Genomic DNA, 18,191 nt, shown 5'->3' with positions numbered 1-18,191 from the left:
GGTACCCGCATGGGTCCTAGTTATGCCTGTCTTTTTGTGGGACATGTCGAACATTCCTTGATCCAGTGCTACTCAGGCTCCCCTCCCCCAACTCTTTTTCCGGTACATTGATGATTGTATCGGTGCTGCCTCGAACTGGAAAACTGTATGAACTTTGCTTCCAATTTCCACCCTTCTCTCACCTTTACATGGTCCATCTCCGACACTTCCCTTCCCTTCCTCGACTTCTCTCTCTCCATCTCTGGGGATAGGCTGTATACTAATATTCATGATAAGCCCACCGACTCCCACAGCTACCTCGACTACACTTCTTCACACCCTGCCTCCTGTAAGGACTCCATTCCATTCTCCCAGTTTCTCCATCACCAACGCATCTGCTTTGATGATGCTACCTTCCATGACGGTGCTGCTGATATGTCTTCCTTTCTCCTCACCCGAGGATTCCCTCCCACTGTGGTTGACAGGGCCCTCAACCGTGTCCGGCCCATTTTCCACACCTCAGCCCTCACCCCTTCCCCTCCCTCCCAGAACTGCGACAGGGTTCCCCTTGTCCTCACTTTCCACCCCATCAGCGTCCACATCCAAAGGATCATCCTCCGCCATTTCCGCCACCTCCAGCGTGATGCCACTACCAAAGGCATCTTCCCTTCCCTTCCCCTGTCAGCATGCTGAAGGAATCCCCTCGGCGACACCCTGGTCCACTCCTCCATTACCCCCACCACCTCATCCCCTTCCCAAGGCACCTTCATCTGCAAGCGCAGGAGGTGCAATACCTGCCCATTTGCCTCCTCTCTCCTCACTATCCCAGGCCCCAAACACTCCTTTCAGGTGAAGCAGCGATTTACTTGTACTTCTTTCAATGCAGTATACTGTATTCGCTGCTCACAATGTGGTCATCTCTACATTGGGGAGACCAAACGCAGACTGGTTGACTGCTTTTTTTTTATTCATTCATGGGATGTGGGCGATGCTGGCCAGGCCAGCATTTATTGCCCATCCCTAATTGCCCTTGAGAAGGTGGTGGTGAGCTGCCTTCTTGAACCGCTGCAGTCCATGTGGGGTAAGTATACCCACAGTGGTGTTGGGAAGGGAGTTCCAGGATTTTGACCGAGTGACAGTGAAGGAACAGCGATATAGTTCCAAGTCAGGATGGTGTGTGACTTGGAGGGGAACTTGCAGGTGGTGGTGTTCCCATGCATTTGCTTCCCTTGTTCTTCTAGTTGGTAGAGGTCATGGGTTTGGAAGGTGCTGTCTAAGGAGCCTTGGTGCATTGCTGCAGTGCATCTTGTAGATGGTACACACTGCTGCCACTGTGCGTCGGTGGTAGAGGGAGTGAATGTTTGTAGATGGGGTGCCAATCAAGCGGGCTGCTTTGTCCTGGATGGTGTCGAGCTTCCTGAGCGTTGTTGGAGCTGCACTCATCCAGGCAATTGGAGAGTATTCCATCACACTCCTGACTTGTGCCTTGTAGATGGTGGACAAGCTTTGGGGAGTCAGGAGGTGAGTTACTCGCTGCAGGATTCCTAGCCTCTGACCTGCTCTTGTAGCCACGGTATTTATATGGCTACTCCAGTTCAGTTTCTGGTCAATGGTAGCCCCTAGTATGTTGATAGTGAGGGATTCAGTGATGGTAATGCTGTTGAATGTCAAGGGGAAATGGTTAGATTCTCTCTTGGAGATGTTCATTGCCTGTCACTTGTGTGGTGCGAATGTTACTTGCCACTTATCAGCCCAAGCCTGGATATTGTCCAAGTCTTGTTGCATTTCTACACGGACTGCTTCAGTATCTGAGGAGTCACGAATGGTGCTGAACATTGTGCAACCATCAGCGAACATCCCCACTTCTGACCTTATGATTGAAGGAAGGTCATTGATGAAGCAGCTGAAGATGGTTGGGCCTAGGACACTACTCTGAGGAACTCTTGTAGTGATGTCCTGGAGCTCAGATGATTGACCTCCAACAACCACAACCATCTTCCTTTGCACTAGGTATGACTCCAGCAAGTGGAGGGTTTCCCCCCTGATTCCCATTGACCTTAGTTTTGCTAGGGCTCCTTGATGCCATACTCGGTCAAATGCTGCCTTGATGTCAAGGGCAGTCACTCTCACGCCACCTCTTGAGTAGAGCTCTTTTGTCCATGTTTGAACCAAGGCTGTAATAAGGTCAGGAGCTGAGAGGCCCTGGCGGAACACAAACTGAGCGTTACTGAGCAGGTTATTGCTAAGCAAGTGCCGCTTGATGGCACTGTTGATGACACCTTCCATCACTTTACAGATGATTGAGAGTAGGCTGATGGGGCGGTAATTGGCCGGGTTAGACTTGTCCTGCTTTTTGTGTACAGGACATACCTGGGCAATTTTCCACATTGCCGGGTAGATGCCAGTGTTGTAGCGAAACTGGAACAGCTTGGCTAGGGGCGCGGCAAGTTCTGCAGCACAGGTCTTCAGTACTATTGCCCATAGCCTTTGCAGTATCCAGTGCCTTCAGTCGTTTCTTGATATCACGCGGAGTGAATCGAATTGGCTGAAGTCTGGCATCTGTGATGCTGGAGACATCAGGAGGAGGCAGAGATGGATCATCAACTCGGCACTTCTGGCTGAAGATTGTTACAAATGCTTCAGCCTTATCTTTCGCACTGATGTGCTAAGCGCCCCCATCATTGAAGATGGGGATATTTGTGAAGCCACCTCCTCCAGTCTCTTCCCACCTACATCCGTGACTCTTCTGACACCCTACGTCATTTTGACAATTTCCAGTTTCCTGGTCGCAACCGCCGCCTCTTCACTATGGACGTCCAATCGCTCTACACCTCCATCCCCCATCAGGATGGTTTGAGGGCTCTCTGCTTCTTCCTTGAACAGAAGCCCAACCAGTCCCCATCCAGCACCACCCTCCTCCGCCTGGCTGAACTTGTTCTCACATTGAACAACTTCTCCTTCAACTCCACGCATTTCCTTCAAGTAAAAGGTGTCGCTATGGGTACCCGCATGGGTCCTAGTTATGCCTGACTTTTTGTGGGATATGTCGAGCATTCTTTGTTCCAGTCCTACTCAGGCCCCCTCCCCCAACTCTTTTTCCAGTACATTGATGACTGTATCGGTGCTGTTTCCTGCTCCCGCCCCGAACTGGAAAACTTTATCAACTTTGCTTCTAATTTCCACCCTTCTCTCACCTTTACATGGTCCATCTCTGACACTTCCCTTCCCTTCCTCGACTTCTCTGTCTCCATCTCTGGGGATAGGTTGTCTATTAATATCCATTATAAGCCCACCGACTCCCACAGCTACCTCGACTACACTTCTTCACACCCTACCTCCTGTAAGGACTCCATTCCATTCTCCCAGTTTCTCCGTCTTCGACGCATCTGCTCTGATGATGCTACCTTCCATGACGGTGCTTCTGGTATGACCTCCTTTTTCCTCAACTGAGGATTCCCCCCCACTGTGGTTGACAGGGCCCTCAACCGTGTCCGGCCCATTCCCCGCACCTCTACCTTCACCCCTTCCCCTCCCTCCTAGAACCGTGACAGGGTTCCCCTTGTCCTCACTTTCCACCCCATCAGCCTCCATATCCAAAGGATCATCCTCCGCCATTTCCGTCACCTCCACTATGATGCCACTACCAAACGCATCTTCCCCTCCCTTCCCCTGTCAGCATTCCGAAGGGATCGTTCCCTCCGCGACACCCTGGTCCACTCCTCCATTACCCCCACCACCTCGTGAGGACGAGGTCAAGTATGTTTTGCCCTCTTGTTGGTTCCCTCACCACCTGCTGCAGACCCAGTCTCACAGCTATGTCCTTTAGGACTCTGCCAGCTCAGTCAGTAGTTGTGCTACCGAGCCACTCTTGGTGATGGACATTGAAGTCCCCCACCCAGAGTACATTTTGTGTTCAACATGCAGGAGTACAGACTAATCAGCTGAGGGAGGGCGGTCGGTGGTAATCAGCAGGAGGTTTCCTTGTCTATGTTTGACCTGATGCCCTGAGATTTCATGGGGTCCAGAGTCGATGTTGAGGACTTCCAGGGCAACTCCCTCCCGACTATATACCACTGTGCCACCACTTCTGGTGGGTCTGTCCTGTCGGTGGGACAGGACCTACCCGGGGATGGTGATGGCAGTGTCTGGGACATTGTCTGTCAGATATGATTCTGTGAGTATGACTATGTCAGGCTGTTGCTTGACTGGTCTGTGGGACAGCTCTCCTAACGTTGGCACAAGCCCCCAGATGTTAGTAAGGAGGGCTTTGTATGGTCGACAGGGCTGGGTTTGCCGTTGTCGTTTCCAGTGCCTAGGTCGATGCCGGGTGGTCCGTCCGGTTTCATTCCTTTTTATTGACTTTGTAGCGGTTAGGTACAACTGAGTGACTTGCTAGGTCATTTCAGAGTCAACCACATTGCTGTGGGTCTGGAGTCACATGTAGGCCAGACCAGGTAAGGACAGCAGATTTCCTTCCCTAAAGGACATTGGTGAACCAGATGGGTTTTTACAACAATCGACAATGGTTTCATGGCCATCATTAGACAAGCTTTTTAATTCCAGATTTATTAATTGAATTCAAATTCCACCTTCTGCTGTGGTGGGATTTGAACCCATGTCCCCTGAGCAATACCCTGGGTCTCTGGGTTACTAGTCCAGCTAGTATATACCACTGCGCCACTGCCTCCTTCCCTTTGCGGAACACCTCCGCTCAGTCTGTAAACATGACCCCGAGCTTCGGGTTGCTTGCCATTTCAACACCCTCCTCTGCTCTCATACCCACATCTCTGTCCTGGGATTGCTGCAGTGTTCCAGTGAACATCAACGCAAGCTCGAGGAACAGCATCTTATTTACTGATTAGGCACACGACAGCCTGCCAGACTGAACATTGAGTTCAATAATTTCAGAGCATGACAGGGCCCCCCATTTTACTTTTATCTTTAGTTATTTTTTCTTTTTTTCTTTTCTTTTTTGTGTTTATTTTATTTTAGTTTGTTCCTACTGTGCATACCCACTTGTTTTTTCATTTTTGTACTTGTGGCTGTTCAGTTTTTCAATCCATTAACACCCTATCTGTACTAAAACCAAGAAATGCTGGAAATACTCAGCAGGTCTGGCAGCATCTGTGGAGAGAGAAGCTTAGTTAACGTTTCAGGTCAGTGACCCTTCAGAATTGGAAAATATTAGAAATGTGAAAGGTTTTAAGCAAGTAAAGTGGGGGGTGGGGCAAAAGATAACAAAGGAGAAGGTGTAAATAGGACAAGATCACAGAATGGTTGACCAGAAGGTCATAGAGCAAAGGCAAACAATATGTTAACGGTGTGTTGAAAGACAAAGCATTCGTACAGATAGGGTGTTAACGGACTGAAAATTGGACAGCCGCAAGTACAAACATGAAAAAAAAACAGTGGGTAAGCAAACTGAGATGAAATGAAATAAACAAAAAAAAATGAAAAAGAAAAAATAACTAAAAATAAAAGTAAATGTAAAATAGGGGGCCTGTCATGCTCTGAAATTATTGAACTCAATGTTCAGTCCAGCAGGCTGTAGTGTGCCTAATCGGTAAATGAGATGCTGTTCCTCGAGCTTGCGTTGATGTTCACTGGAACACTGCAGCAATCCCAGGACAGAGATGTGAGCATGAGAGCAGGGGGGAGCTCAGGGTCCTGCTTGCGGACTGAGTGGAGGTGTTCCGCAAAGCGGTCACCCAGTCTGCGTTTGGTCTCCCCAATGTAGAGGAGAACACATTGTGAGCAGCGAATACAGTATACTACATTGAAAGAAGTACAAGTAAATCACTGCTTCACCTGAAAGGAGTGTTTGGGATAGTGAGGAGAGAGGAGGTAAATTACATCTCCTGCGATTGCAAGGGAAGGTGCCGTGGGAAGGGGATGAGGTGGTGGGGGTAATGGAGGAGTGGACCAGAGTGTGATGGAGGAAATGATCCCTTTGGAATGCTGACAGGGGAAGGGAGGGGAAGATGCGTTTGGTAGTGGCATCACAGTGGAGGTGACGGAAATGGCGGAGGATGACCCTTTGGATATGGAGGCTGATGGGGTGGAAAGTGAGGACAAGGGGAACCCTGTCGCAGTTCTGGGACGGAGGGGAAGGGGTGAGGGTCGAGGTGCAGGAAATGGGCCAGACGCGGTTGAGGGCCCTGTCAACAACAGTGGGGGGGAATCCTCGGTTGAGGAAAAAGGAAGACATATCAGAACAGCTGTCATGGAAGGTAACATCATCAGAGCAGATGCGTCGGAGATGGAAAAACTGGGAGAATGGGATGGAGTCCTTACAGGAGGTAGGGTGTGAAGAAGTGTAGTCAAGGTAGCTGTGGGAGTCGGTGGGCTTATAATGAATATTAGTAGACAGCCTATCCCCAGAGATGGAGACAGAGAAGTCGAGGAAGGGAAGTGTCAGAGATGGACCATGTACAGGTGAGGGAAGGGCGGAAATTAGAAGCAAATTTGATAAAGTTTTCCAGTTCGGGGCGGGAGCAGGAAACGGCACCGATACAGTCATCAATGTACCGGAAAAAAGTTGGGAGAGGGGGCCTGAGTAGGACTGGAACAAAGAATGCTCGACATATCCCACAAAAAGACAGGCATAACTAGGACCCATGCGGGTACCCATAGCAACACCTTTTACTTGAAGGAAGTGCGTGGAGTTGAAGGAGAAGTTGTTCAATGTGAGAACAAGTTCAGCCAGGCGGAGGAGGGTGGTGGTGGATGGGGACTAGTTGGGCTTCTGTTCAAGGAAGAAGCAGAGAGCCCTCAAACCATCCTGGTGGGGGATGGAGGTGTAGAGAGATTGGACGTCCATAGTGAAGAGGAGGCGGTTGGGGCCAGGAAACTGGAAATTGTCAAAATGACGTAGGGCATGAGAAGAGTCACGGATGTAGGTGGGAAGAGACTAGATCAGGGGAGAAAAGATATAGTCAAGATAGGAAGAAATAAGTTCAGTGGGGCAGGAGCAGGCTGACACAATGGGTCTGCCGGTACAGTCCTGTTTGTGGATTTTGAGAAGGAGGTAGAAGCGGGCTGTCTGGGGTTGCGGGACTATGAGGTTGGAAGCTGTAGAGGGAAGATCTCCAGAGGAGATGATGTCAGTGACAGTCCTGTGGACAGTGGCTTGATGTTCGGTGTTGGGGTCATGGTCGGGGGGAGGTAGGAAGAAGTGTCTGAGAGTTGGCGTTGAGCTTCTGCAAGGTAGAGTCGGTACGCCAGACAACAACAGCACCACCCTTGTCTGCAGGTTTGATGACCATGTCGGGGTTAGACCTGAGAGAACGGAGTTCCTTAAGTTCAGAGGGGGACAGAGAAATTGAAATGACCAATGTCTCGCTGACAGTTTTCAATGAAAAGATCAAGAGTGGGCAAGAGGCCAGGGGGCCCTATCTGTACTAATGCTTTGTCTTTCAGCACACAATTAACATATTTGCCTTTGCTCCATGACCTTCTGATCCGCTATTCTGTGACCTTGTCCTTTCTACCCCTTCTCTATTGTTATTTCTTCCCCCGCCCCCGTTTTGCTTGCTTAAAATCTTTTACATTTCTTATATCTGCTAGTTCTGATGAAAGGTCACTGACCTGAAACGTTAACTCTGTTTCTCTCTCCACAGATGTTGCCAGACCCGCTGAGTTTTTCCAGCATTAGATGGTTTTTATTACAAAATTACATTTTGAACATTAGATGGTAATTATTACACATGTGAGGAAGAAGCAATGTTGTTGCAAACTAGGTCTATCCAACATGCAACCCCAAAACCACGTGTGACCTTGGAACACGGTAATCCAGATGTGGAAGCCCAGGCAGTTCAGTCTCATTTGTATTTAAAATGTGAATTTTGTGAGGTGAAAGATTGCAGAGGGTTGTTGGTGCTGTCAGTTCATCAGAAGGTAATTTCAGCTTGATGTTAACTGTAACTCAATGGGTAGCACACTCTCACCTCCAAGTCAAAAGGTTACGGGTTTGAGCTCTACTCCAGGGATTTCAGCATCTAAACTCGGTTGATTAAGCAAGTGATGCTCTGTTGGAGGTTCCTGATGAGATGTTAAAGCAAATGTGGGCGGCACAGTGGCGCAGTGGTTAGCACCGCAGCCTCACAGCTCCAGCGACCCGGGTTCAATTCTGGGTACTGCCTGTGTGGAGTTTGCAAGTTCTCCCTGTGTCTGCGTGGGTTTTCGCCGGGTGCTCCGGTTTCCTCCCACAGCCAAAGACTTGTAGGTTGATAGGTGAATTGGCCATTGTAAATTTCCCCGAGTGTAGGTAGGTGGTAGGAGAATTGTGAGGATGTGGTAGAGAATATGGGATTAATTAGTATAAAATGGGTGGTTGATGGTCGGCACAGACCTGGTGGGCTGAAGGGCCTGTTTCAGTGCTGTATCTCCAAATTAAATTAAAATTGAATTAAAATCCTCGACTTCCCCCCTCAGGTGCAGATAAAGGAAGCCTGCAGCACTGTTCAAAGAAGAGCAGGAGAGTTCTTCCCAGTGTCTAGGCCAATATTTATCTCTCAACCAATACCTAAAACATTATCTGCTTGTTACCTCATTAGCGTTTGTCGGGAGCTTGCTGTGTGCAAATTGGCTGCTGTGTTTCCTACGTTATGACAATGACTACACTTCGGATAGTACTTTATGGTGTCCTGAGGTCACAGAAGGCGCTGTAGAAACACAAGTCCTTTTTTTGGCTCAGTTGTAGCTCTCTTACTGCTCAGTCAGGAATAGATTCAAGGTCTGGATTCGCGAGCACAATCTAGGCTGACATTTCATTGCAGTAGCGAGAGAGTGATGGATTATCCAGCGGTGATGTCTTTCAGCTGAGTTGTTAATTTGAGGTTCTGTATGCCTGTTCAGGTGGATGTAACAGATTCTGAGGTGTTAGAAAAGGAGCAATGAATTTTCCCACAACCATCAACAGTTAGACCACACTGCAAGAACTGCATGCAGTTCTGGTCACCATATTATACACAGGATATAGAGGCACTTGAGAGGGTGCAGAGAAGATTTACAAGGATGATACCAGGAATGTGTGCGTATACATATCAGGAAAGAATTGATAGACTGGTCTCTTTTCTCTTGAAAAAAGAAAACTGAGGGGTGACCTAATACAAGTCTTTATCTACGCTACTAAAACCTTTCATAATTTTACAGTGTTTCCACTTGCGGGGAAGAGCATAACTAAGGCTATTAAATATAAGATAGTCGCCAAGAAATCCAATAGGGAATTCAGGAGAAACTACTTTACCCAGAGAGTGGTGAGAATGTGGAACTCGCTACCATCGGGAGTGGTTGAGGTGAATAGCGTAGAAACATTTAAGGGAAAGCTAGACAGACAATGAAGGAGAAGGGAATAGAGAGTTACAATAGATTTAGATGAGGAAAGATGGGAGGAGGCTTGAGTGGAACATAAACACTGGTTGGGCCGAATGGCCTGTTTCTATGCTGTATATCCTATGTAATCCTATGTGGTAAAAAGGATTAGTGGCTCATTCAGCTTAGTTGCCGTTTACGGAATTTTCAGGTTGCCTGCGGAACAGTAATCGAATACACTTCACAAGCAAAGTGCCATGGAATGTCCTGGGAATTTGGTGAATGTAAGCTCTTTCTTGTTAAATCCTACCATAGAACAAAAAGTGTTAGTGTCACCAATTTGAGGTATCTGAAAATTAATGGGGGCATGGATCCAAAGTTTTGGTCTGGTCCCTGTGGTTTGCTGATATGAACCTGGCCAGCTCACAAAGTCTGAACCTTGGACACCTTCGCAGAAGGCGTGACAGGATTGTATAAATTTCCCTGCTGAGTGAAATAAGTTGCATATTTAGTTGCTATCCTTGTGTATGCTTTTACCAGTGTGTGAAAAATGTATTTATATTTTGTATATTTTATATAGTGCTTTTTAATGTCCCAGGGTGTTCCACAGGACTATTAGCAAACAAAATTCAACACCAAGCCACTTGAGAGATTAGAGCAGTAGTGGTGGGGGAATCTCAAATTAGGGGACATATTTAAAACTGAGATGCAAAGGAATTTCTTCTCTCAGGGTGGTGAATGTCTGGAATTCTCTACCTCAGAGTTGTGGAGACTAGGTCACTAAATGTATTTAAGGAGGAGGTAGATAGAGTTTTGAAATCTCGGGAAGTCGAGGGTTGTGCGGAGCAGGCCCAAAAGAGGAGTTGAGGCCTGGGACAGATCAGCCATGATCTTATTGCATGGCGGGCAAGCCTTGAGGGGCTGAATGGCCTACTCCTGCTCCTATTTCTTATGTTCTTTCGGGAGGGAAATCTGCAGTCCTTACCTAGTCTGGTCTATGTGTGACTCCAGACCCACAGCAATGTGGTTGACTCTTAATTTCCTTCTGAAATGGCCTAGCAAGCCACTCAGTTGTATCAAACTGTTGGATCACCCAGCACCAACCGAGGTATCTGATTTGGTCACAACAAAGGCAAAGCCTGCAAAGTGCTCCTCACTAACATATGAGGACTGGTGTGAAAATTGGGAGAGCTGTCCCACAAACTAGTCAAACAACAGCCTGACATGGTCATACTCTCAGAATCATACCTTTCAGCCAATGTTCCAGACCCCTCAATCACTATCTCAGGGTATGTCCTGTCCCACAGTTAGGATGGGGATAGAGTGGGGGAATGGAACTGATTGTTCTACAGAGAGCTGGCATGGACTCGATGGGCCAAATGGTCTCCTCCTGTGCTGTAAGGACTCTGACTATGACAGATGCACCAGAGGTGGCAGCACAGTGCTTTGCACACGATGGAGTGGCTGTGGGAGTCCTCAACATTGCCATCATCACATTCCCCCACCATGAACAACCTGAGGGTCACCATTGACCAGAAACTGAATTGGGCCAGCCACATAAATACTATGGCTACAAGAGCAGATCAGAGGCTGGGAATTCTGTGAAGAGTAACTCAAATCCTGATTTCCCAAACCCTGTCCACCATCTAAAAGGCACAAGTCAGGAGTGTGATAGAATACTCGCCACTTGCCTGGATGAAGAAGCTCGACACCATCCAGGACAAAGCCTCCCACTTGCTTAGCACCCTATCCACCACCTTAAACATTCAGTCCTTCCACTGCCAGCACACAGTGGCAGCAGTGTGTACCATCTACAAGATGCACTGCAGCAACTCACCAAGCCTCCTTAGACAGCACCTTCCAAACCTATGACCCCTACCACCTAGAAGGACAAGGGTAGCAGATGCATGGGAATGCCACCACCTGCAAGTTCCCCTCCAAGCCACACACCATCCTGACTTGGAACTATATCGCAGTTTCTTCACTGTCGCTGGGTCAAAATCCTGGAACTCCCTCCCTAGAAGCACTGTTGGTGTACCCACACCAGATGGACTGCAGTGGCTCACCATCACCTTCTCAAGGGCAATTAGGGATGGGTAATAAATGCTGACCTAGCCAGCAATGCCCACATCCTGTGAATGAATTAAAAAAGACAAGTGACTAAAAAATTCTTCAAAGTATATGTTTTAAGGAGTGTGTTAAAAGGAGGAGGGAGAGGTTTAGCGTTCCCTTAATACTCTCACCTAACAAAAATCTGCCAGTCTCAGTTTTGACCTCCAGCCTCAAAAGCTTTCTGGGGGAGAGAGTTCCAGATTTCCACTCCCTTTTGTGTGAAGAAGTGCTTCCTGACATCATCCCTGAACGGCCTGGCTCAAATTTTAAGGTTCTGCCCCTTTGTTCTGGACTCTTCCCACCAGAGGAAATAGGGTAGATAGAGAAAAACTATCATATACTTCAATTATCTTAAACAACTCAATGAAATCACCCCTTTAATCTTCAATACTCGAGGGAATACAAGGCTAGTCTTTGCAATCTACCCTTATAATTTAACCCTTTTAGCCCTGGTGTCATTCAGATGAATCTGTGCTGTACCTGGGATCAGAAAAGGAACTATCCTGATTTTTGTCCGCTTATTGTCCATGTTCTTGTCTTTTTTTGTTTCACCCTGGAGATTGGGTGTTTAATCATGATGTTTCATGACAGTATGGGACAGGCATAGCCTTTTATTCCCATCATTTTTGAATGTTCAAATTGTTACCAGCAACAAACCGAACATTAGAACCCAGACAAGGATCTCACCCATCCTTCTGCTATCTGGTTTTCAACTGGAAGGTTCCAGTGCAATATGTTTCACATTACTATACACATCACATGACAATGAAGTGAAAGCTAGAAGGGGAAGGTTAGGTATTTTTGTGTCTAGCTATTACAAAAAAAATATAAACCCTCTGGGAGTAAGAGCTGGGAGTTCTATTGTACTTAGATCCCTCCATGGCCTCGCTCCTCCCTATCTCTCTAATCTCCTCCAGCCCCACAACCCTCTGAGATCTCGGCATTCCTCCAATTCCGGCCTCTGGCATATCCCCAATTTTAATCACTCCACCATTGGTGGCCATGCCTTCAGCTGCCTGAGCCCTAAGCTCTAGAATTCCCTCCCTAAACCTCTCCGCCCCTCTACTGCTCCCTCTCTTCCATTACAGCGCTCCTTATAATCTACTTGACCAAGTTTTTGGTCACCTGCCCTAACATCTCCTTATATGGCTCAGAGTCATTGTGTTTGATAATCGCTGCAGTGAAGCACCTTGAGATGTTTTACCACATTCAAGGTGCTATATAAATGCAAGTTGTTGCTGGCTGGGGGAGATGTGTACAGGGGTCTCGGAATGAGTCAGAAGGGGAGAAGATGGAATGAATATTTTGAGTTTCTAAGATTTAATTGCCACACAGCGAGAATTAGCACAATTATTTTTAACTGACGACATCCTGCTTTCAGTCTCTAGCTATTATTCCATTCCACAACAGTAGATGGTGCTTTGTGATTCCGCCCTGCAGTGGGATTTTAATATTTCGAATGACATTAAAACCTAAAGCACCAATTTTAACCGCAAGCAGGTGGGGGTGATATTTGTGGTGAGGTGGGTAGTGGGGTTGGAAAGGACAGGGTTACCAACCCTCCAGGATTGCTCTGGAGTCTCCAGGAATTAAAAGATTAATCTCCTGGACATTGCAATGAGCAAAACCCGGAGGAAAATCCCAGGGGCATTAAAAAATTGTGTTTTTTTAAAATATTGTTTGACCATTTTGTTTATTAGTTATAAAAATATTGGGGCTGTGGTTGAGGGGGCAGAGAGGACACTGATTGCAATGTGGGGTTAGAGGTCATGTGACAAAGCCTTCAAGGATAAATCCAACCAGAGTTGGCAACGCGTCGGGGATCGGCAGATTGTGAGAGTGGGATTTGGGTGTCAGGAAGTCACTGATGACAAGGACAGTTGGATAAGGAGCGGGTTAGGGGATGGTCTCGTGAATGGGAATATGTGGGGGGAGCCCAGGAGCAGAATAGTAAACTAAGTCAGTGCTTCATTTAACTCTACAATGTTTGTTCCAAGATAATAAAACCTCTCCATTCCCAGCGCTTCCTTTTAAAATGAGATGTTACTTTCTGATTCTGATCGTTGCCTGGACCATGTTCTGAGCTGATTGTTCCTGGTGGAATGAAGACTGGTTTCAATCTCATAATGAAGAGCTGGCACCTGTCATAGCCGCTAAGCGCATTGCACTGTTGAACTACAAGAAAGCCCCCAGCGAGTTAACATCCATAGCATTTAGAACAAAGAACAGCCAGGCGCTGCGCAAATGACTACTGGCAACACCTATGCCGTCATATTCAGCTGGCCTCAGACACCAGAAACATCAGAGGAATGTATGATGGCATTAAGAGAGCTCTTGGGCCAACCATCAAGAAGATCGCCCCCCTCAAATCTAAATCGGGGGACATAATCACTGACCAACGCAAACAAATGGACCACTGGGTTGAGCACTACCTAGAACTGTACTCCAGGGAGAATGTTGTCACTGAGACTGCCCTCAATGCAGCCCAGCCTCTACCAGTCATGGGTGAGCTGGACATACAGCCAACAAAATCGGAACTAAGTGATGCCATTGATTCTCTAGCCAGCGGAAAAGCCCCTGAAATAATCAAGAGTGCCAAGCCTGCTATACTCTCAGCACAACATGAACTGCTTTGCCTGTGCTGGGACGAGGGAGCAGTACCACAGAACATGTGCGATGCCAATATCATCACCCTCTATAAAAACAAAGGTGACCGCGGTGACTGCAACAACTACCGTGAAATCTCCCTGCTCAGCATAGTGGGGAAAGTCTTCGCTCGAGTCGCTTTAAACAGGCTCCAGAAGCTGGCTGAGCATGTCTACCCTGAGGCACAGTGTGGCTTTCGTGCAGAGAGGTCGACCGTTGACATGCTGTTCTCCCATCGTCAGATACAGGAGAAATGCCGTGAACAACAGATGCCCCTCTACATTGCTTTCATTGATCTCACCAAAGCCTTTGACCTCATCAGCAGACGTGGTCTCTTCAGACTACTAGCAAAGATCGGATGTCCACCAAAGCTACTAAGTATCATCACCTCATTCCATGACAATATGAAAGGCACAATTCAGCATAGGGGTGCATCATCAGACCCCTTTCCTATCCTGAGTGGCGTGAAACAGGGCTGTGTTCTCGCATCCACACTGTTTGGGACTTTCTTCTCCCTGCTGCTCTCGCACGCGTTCAAGTCTTCAGAAGAAGGAATTTTCCTCCACACAAGATCAGGGGGCAGGCTGTTCAACCTTGCCTGTCTAAGAGCGAAGACCAAAGTACGGAAAGTCCTCATCAGGGAACTCCTCTTTGCTGACGATGCTGCTTTAACATCCCACACAGAAGAGTGTCTGCAGAGACTCATCGACAAGATTGTGGCTGCCTGCAACAAATTTGGCTCAACCATCAGCCTCAAGAAAACGAACATCATGGGACAGGACCTCAGAAATGCTCCATCCATCAATATCGGCGACCACGCTCTGGAAGTGGTTCAAGAGTTCACCTACCTAGGCTCAACTATCACCAGTACCCTGTCTCTCGATGCAGAAATCAACAAGCGCATGGGAAAGGCTTCCACTGCTATGTCCAGACTGGCCAAGAGAGTGTGGGAAAATGGCGCACTGACACGGAACACAAAAGTCCGAGTGTATCAAGCCTGTGTCCTCAGTACCTTGCTCTATGGCAGCGGGGCCTGGACAACGTACATCAGCCAAGAGCGACGTCTCAATTCATTCCATCTTCGCTGCCTCCGGAGAATACTTGGCATCAGGTGGCAGGACCGTATCTCCAACACAGAAGTCCTCGAGGCGGCCAACATCCCCAGCTTATACACACTACTGAGTCAGCGGCACTTGAGATGGCTTGGCCATGTGAGCCGCATGGAAGATGGCAGGATCCCCAAAGACACATTGTACAGCGAGCTCGCCACTGGTATCAGACCCACCGGCCATCCATATCTCCGCTTTAAAGACGTCTGCAAACGCGACATGAAATCCTGTGACATTGATCACAAGTCGTGGGAGTCAGTTGCCAGCGATCGCCTGAGCTGGCGTACAGCCATAAAGGCGGGGCTAAAGTGTGGCGAGTCGAAGAGACTTAGCAGTTGGCAGGAAAAAAGACAGAAGCGCAAGGAGAGAGCCAACTGTGTAACAGCCCCGACAATCAAATTTTTCTGCAGCACCTGTGGAAGAGCCTGTCACTCTAGAATTGGCCTTTATAGCCACTCCAGGCGCTGCTTCACAAACCACTGACCACCTCCAGGCGCTTACCCATTGTCTCCCGAGACAAGGAGGCCAAAGAAGAAGAAGAAGAAGAAGAAGAAGACTCACAGCTGCAGGCATTTTGATTTTGTGTCCATACCTATAACATAAAAACATGCTGCCAAAATAGTAACATTTCAAGAACTTTTGATTTTGCTCTCTGGCACTTTCTGAGGCCATTGTCTTGTGAGAGAGTGCATTTTCTCCAAAACTACATGCAATCATTTTCTTTGGACAATAAGGAGAGTGTTTCCTCTTGTGTGTAGATTAACTGGTTTACTTTTTGCAACACTACGCACTGGACTTGCTGAACTGCAAGGGTTTGGAAATAAAATGGGGGAGAGGGGCTGAAATTTTATGAAATGAAGTACCTTATTTCAGGTTCTATCACTGATTTTCATTTATAAAGTCCTCCTTTCATGAACTCAAAATGTCAAAAACCATTTTACAACCAATGAAGTACTTTTGAAGTGTGATCACTTGTAATGTAGGAAACATGGCAGACAATTTGTGCACAGCAAGATCCCACAAACCACAATGAGATGATGACCAGAGTTTTTTAATGATGTTGATATAAAGATACATAAACGTACGTTGCTGCTGTTGTTGTTCATTTAAGAATAAATATTGGCCCAGGGCACTGGAATAACTCCCCAGCTCTTCTTTGAAATAATCTGATGGGATCTTTTAGATTCATCTGACAGGGCAAACAGGGCCTTGGTTTAGTGTCTCCTCGGAAAGACAGAAACTACTGATTGGCCATTATCCCTTCTGAGGCGACTTAAAATAAAAATTGTTTACTAGAAATGGTTAAATCTGCATTTCATCAATCCTGGTTATCTATGGACTGTTGTAGGGATTGGGAAGGTGTGAGGAAATATGGGTTTAAAGGATATTTGGAGAAACTGGCCTGAAAGAATTTAAAAGTTGCAGCTTGCATGTAACAGCGGATTCATCTTAAAATGCCACTGTTGATAATAGCCTTTCCCTGTCTAACAAGGAAGCTGTTTATTCTTTGATCCAATCTACGGGGTATAACCAGGGGACTTGAAACCACATTCAGCCTAGCACCTTTAACAGTCAGCACTTGGAGGGTGAATGAGGATGAACTGCAAGGGAATGTGGAGCACGTTGTCACAGCTTCTATCCAGGGAACACTAGGGTAATAATGTACCCTGTAAACTGCTGCTGAAATGCTGTATTGTATGAATTCTTACTGAACCCAAATAAAAACCAACACAGCTTCAAAACAATTGCAGAGTCCAAGAGAGCTATAAAAGTACATTTGTGACTGGTGAGTGTTGAAACTTCTGCCGTTTGAGATTATTATCGATTGTTAAAGCAATTGCTGCTTTGAGTGCACAGAGTGTAAAGTGGGAGTTTGGTGAGTGAGGGAGTTCAGTTCACAAATAAACACCCTGATCTGCGCTGTGTGGTGAAACTAAAGGTAGACAGCTTTACAAAAGTAAATTACTGAGGATGCTGGAAATCTGAAATAAAATGAGAAAATACTGCAAATACTCCGCATATGCGGAGAGAAAGAGTGACTATTGCAGGTCACTGATCTTTTGTCAGAACTGGGATGAACAGTTGCCCCCTTCAGTTGCATTTTCATAATTAAAAGATAAAAAGGTGGCTGAGTTTATAACTCTACCAGATAGGGTTTATTTTGCAGACATTTGCAATTCACTTTCACCACTGCTGGTGTTTATGTCTAATTTTCAAACTATATCTAAATTTGCAGCACAAAGTATCACCAATGTGAGGAGGGCAATGTCCCAAGTCGCCTTGTTCTCTGCACAGGTGCTGAATCGCTTGCTGAGTGTTTCCAACTTTTTCTGCAGGAGATTCCCTTCTCACCGCTAACTTTTTCATCTTGTCTCCAACAAAAAAATTACGAGGAAAACGGAGCAGTCAGTCCTGCAGACTTGGCAAACTTTTTGCAAACTTTTTCCGCCCCCAGAAAAAGTTTATGTGGGAGATGGAACCATCAGAGTAGCAGATTCTGGAGCGTAGATTCGAGTTTTGGACCTACATGTTGTGGAGAGAGTCGCTTGTTGCTTGGTAACCTTTCAGCACACAGGCACCTTTTGTGTTGTGTTTGTGAGCAATATGTGGATCCTGGCCAAGGACACAGGCTCCTGTGCTTGTCCTACCCTCCTCACACTGTGACTAGCATCACCAGTACTCTGGGACTCAGTCACTGACACCAGAGGTTCACACGACTCAGGCGCTTCAACTGACTCCACACGAAGGGATAAAGAGCCGCCACTTCACCCAGACTTTAACACAGAGGGAGAGGGGGTCCGGAATGACACCGCCTTGTGTCATTTGGAAGTTTAACAGCGGATGTTCTGCGCAGATGGATGAGCAGAGATTAACAGCACTAGTGGAGGTACAGTAAGTAACTTCAGCCTGAAATACAATAACCCAAAAAGTCAAAGCAAGTGAAGATTACTAGAGAGACTGCGGGGAGAGAGTGTTACTGCAGAATAAAACTGCATGCAGATATGGGGAAGGATGGCTAAAATTTCTCATCTA

At 47.0% G+C, this 18,191-nt stretch overlaps 1 protein-coding gene across 10 annotated transcripts in view; it reads left to right on the top strand.

The window, feature by feature from the left end:
- The first annotated feature begins 17,747 nt into the window (after positions 1 to 17,747).
- Positions 17,748 to 18,191, top strand: part of LOC137377298 (cyclin-dependent kinase-like 2) — a 70,070-nt gene continuing 69,626 nt past the window's right edge. For 4 of the 10 annotated variants that reach the window (XR_010976393.1, XM_068046877.1, XM_068046886.1 and 1 more), the window contains exon 1: positions 17,757 to 18,045. The gene's annotated coding sequence lies outside the window, so the exon portion shown is untranslated. Of the gene's footprint in view, positions 18,051 to 18,191 lie in introns of all 10 variants that reach the window. The other 6 variants (XM_068046923.1, XM_068046901.1, XR_010976394.1 and 3 more) reach the window with 6 other exon arrangements.

This window comes from Heterodontus francisci, chromosome 1 (assembly GCF_036365525.1).
Source record: "Heterodontus francisci isolate sHetFra1 chromosome 1, sHetFra1.hap1, whole genome shotgun sequence".
NCBI lineage: Eukaryota > Metazoa > Chordata > Chondrichthyes > Heterodontiformes > Heterodontidae > Heterodontus > Heterodontus francisci.
The sequence above is the reverse complement of the archived record's forward strand: the minus strand, read 5'-3'. Positions and strand labels throughout refer to the sequence as shown.